Source organism: Bison bison, unplaced genomic scaffold (genome assembly GCF_000754665.1).
Source record: "Bison bison bison isolate TAMUID 2011002044 unplaced genomic scaffold, Bison_UMD1.0 scf7180017864495, whole genome shotgun sequence".
Classification (NCBI taxonomy): Eukaryota; Metazoa; Chordata; class Mammalia; order Artiodactyla; family Bovidae; genus Bison; species Bison bison.
The window spans coordinates 3,396,540-3,399,969 of record NW_011495054.1 but is presented as its reverse complement, the minus strand read 5'-3'; the positions used below and the strand labels follow the sequence as shown (position 1 = coordinate 3,399,969).

Here is a 3,430-nt window from a genome sequence, read left to right as displayed (position 1 = left end):
AAGAGAAGTTCAAATCTCCCTCAAAGTTGAGGAGTCTTTACTTTTTGACTTTGGGAGTGGCAGAGAGCTCTCTGGAGCATGCACTTTAGGGTCAGAATCTTGATCTGGCTGTTCACTAGCTGTGCGACCTCGGGCAAGCCCCTTGACCTCTCTGAGCCTCTGATGGCTCTTCTGTATATTGTAGATCTTAACACTTCATATCTCTTGGTTTATTTACTTTTTTAAAATTTGTGGCTGCTCTAGATCTTCGTTGAGGCATGTGGGCATCTTTAGTGGTGTCACACAGGCTTAGCTGTGGTACACGGGATCTTAGTTCCCTGGCCAGGGATCGAACCCAGGCCCCCTGCAATGAGAGTGCAGAGTCTTATCCACTGGGCCACCAGGGAAGCCCCACTCTTGGCTTTTTTTGAAAATGAAATGAGATGATGGCCTGGAAAACTCTTAGCACAGGGTCTGGTACATAGCAAACTCCTAATAAGGGCTAATATTATTACAACTACTATCAATATTATTATAATTTAACTTAAACCTGGACCCTGCTCTGATTTCCCTATGCAGGTTTGTTGGTTTAGAAGTGAGTGTGAGCAAAATGCATTCTGGAAGTGCTCCCTTAAATTTTCTCTTGAAACATCCCTGTTCAGAGCCCTGGAAACAAAGACCATGTCCTAATATTCTGGAGCCACATTAGTGACTTTGAACTCTAGGTACATTTATTATTATGTTTTTTTCTTTTCTCTTTGGAAGGGCCCTGCTGATTTAGGGCAGCCCCAGATCAGAGGTGTAAAGTGAAATCCTGGGCTCTGGAGCCAAAGTTGACTCAAGTTTTCCCTTTGATGTGTGCCTTTCTCCTTGCTCTGGGTGGACCCCAGCTGGACACACGCTAGGCACTCAATTAACATGTGTTGAGTGAGTGGCTGGAGGAGAGGGCGCTTAGCCAATAGTCATCCTTGAGGAGGTAATAATATGCTAATGACATTGACACTCATATGCATCATTTTCCTGGTGCTTGGGTCTTTCCACAGCCTGGCTGCTCTGTATGGGTCTCTCATTTACTCCTCACGGAATATTCTATGAGGGGGACGCAATGATGCCTTCTTAAGAGATCAGAATATTGAGATTTACCCTAACATCCCCTGATGGTAAGGGACTGAGCCTGGATTCAAACCCAGGGGTCTGATTAAAGAGCTCTTGGAGACTTCTCTGGTGGTCCAGTGGTTAGGACACCACACTTCCAAGGGGATTTGGTCTCTGGTTGGGGATGAGACAGCAAAAGAGACACTGATGTATAGAACAGTCTTATGGACTCTGTTGCAGAGGGAGAGGGTGGGAAGATTTGGGAGAATGACATTGAGACATGTAAAATATCATGTAAGAAACGAGTTGCCAGTCCAGGTTCGATGCACGATACTGGATGCTTGGGGCTAGTGCACTGGGATGACCCAGAGGGATGGTATGGGGAGGGAGGAGGGAGGAGGGTTCAGGATGGGGAACACATGTATACCTGTGGCAGATTCATTTTGATATTTGGCAAAACTAATACAATTTGTAAAGTTAAAAAAAAAAAAAAAGATTCCACGTGTAACATGGAATGTGCTACATAAGATTCCATATGTAGCGTGGTCAAAAAAAAGAAAAAAAGCTTTTTTTTTTTAACCTCTGTGTGCCATGTCATAGGCCCCCTGACACAGCTGTCCAAACGTTCGAGCTTTGAGCTGGCCTCGTGTTGAAGTTCCCGAGGAGGTACTGTGCTTCCTTTCAGTCTGGAATGATCCATGTAGAAACATGCAACCAGAACAGCAACGTTTCAATCCTCTCTCTTTTACATAAAGGGAACAGATTAAAACAGATCATGCTCTTAAGGAATTCTGCCAAACCTTTAAAAAGAATGAGACAGATTTGAATCATTGAACAAGTGTATAGGTGATGTATCTGTGTTTCTATATACAAAGGAAAAAAGTTCTGTAAGAGACATAGTTGCCTATTTAAGAGATGGTTAGATTTTATGTGTATAATTTTAGTTTAAAAATTATACTTATTTCATTTAGCTTATGTATATTTTTAAATGAAACAAGAAATCAGAGCATATTAAAGGGTATACAGTAAAGATGCCTTTCTTCCCTTGTCCAGAGAGACCAGGTCCCCCAAGAAGCGAGCAAAGCTTTCAATTCCTTGTGTGTCTTTTTAGAAAAAATTAATTATCAGAGGCTTCGATTAGGAGGAGGGGAATTTTCCTTCTCATGCATATCTGTTTTGCATCCATTGTTGAAGCTTTTGATAACAAGCTTGGTATAAAGAAAATTAAGGTGCTAAATAGCAATCATTTTGCTGAGGGTACAGGTTCAATCCCTAATCAGGAACTAAGATCCTGAAAGCCCAAGACATGCTGCACACACAGGAAAACAAAACAAAAGTAATCATTGAAGGACACAAATACTCCCCTTTCAACCTGATATCCCCGCTTCAGAAATAGATGCTCAGAAACAATTCTTTACCTGGGATATCTAGCTGTGTTCTCTGGTTCTCCGGGAGGTATGACAGTTGATCCTTCAACTCCAACAGAGGAGAAGATGGTGGGGAGGCCTTTGATCTCTGGTCCCATCACCTTGATATTTCTCCATGGCAACCACCCTGCCTCAAGTTATGGAGAATGGTCCCATTGTTCCACTATCCCCATCTTCATTCCACCTTAATTACTAGTGGGGTTCACTTCGTTATTGGAGATTTGGTTATTGGAATCAAACTCTTAATAGTGATTGAATTTTATTGTTAATCTTGCCCTTTCTCTATCTATCTACCTACCTAACTTGCTATCCATCAATCCATTTATCCATCCATTCACTTCTCTGACTATTCATCCATCCATCTACCCATCCATCCATCCTTCTTATTATCTGTCTATCTATCTACCTAACTTTCTATCCATCCATCCAATCCACCCATCCACCATTCTTTCTTTTCATCTATCTAATGATCTATCCATCCATCTATCTTCTGATTCGCTGACCTTTCTCCATGACATCTGCACCTGATGACTGTCTGTCTCCATTGGTCACATCCTCTCCTGATTTTTCTCACCCCTAAACCTTTGTCTGTGCTGTTCCCACTGCCTTGAGTGCCTCTTCCTGTCCCCTCACCTCTGGTTAACCCTGCTGAGATGTTACTCTCTCCAGGATTCTTACTTCATTCACCAAACCATCCACCCTAGTGGCTTCCATACCTTAGTATTTATCACATTGTATGGCAATCGTCCATTGCCTTACCTGTAACCCCTCCCCCAGAACCTGAGCACCTGGAGAACCGGACCTGTGTTCTGTCCAGTGTTAACTCTTTCGTGGAGTGCATTGTCAACATAGAGGAGATCTGTGGACACATTCATGTACCACATTTATTGAGCAGCCACTCTGTGTCAGGCATTATAGTCACAAACCAA

The 3,430-nt window shown here is 42.7% G+C and overlaps 1 non-coding gene across 1 annotated transcript; it reads right to left on the bottom strand.

Moving 5' to 3' along the window:
• Positions 1 to 313: 313 nt before the first annotated feature.
• On the bottom strand, positions 314 to 386 carry TRNAE-CUC. Its single transcript has one exon. It is a non-coding gene; the product is annotated as a tRNA-Glu (tRNA).
• Between the last annotated feature and the right edge of the window lie 3,044 nt (positions 387 to 3,430).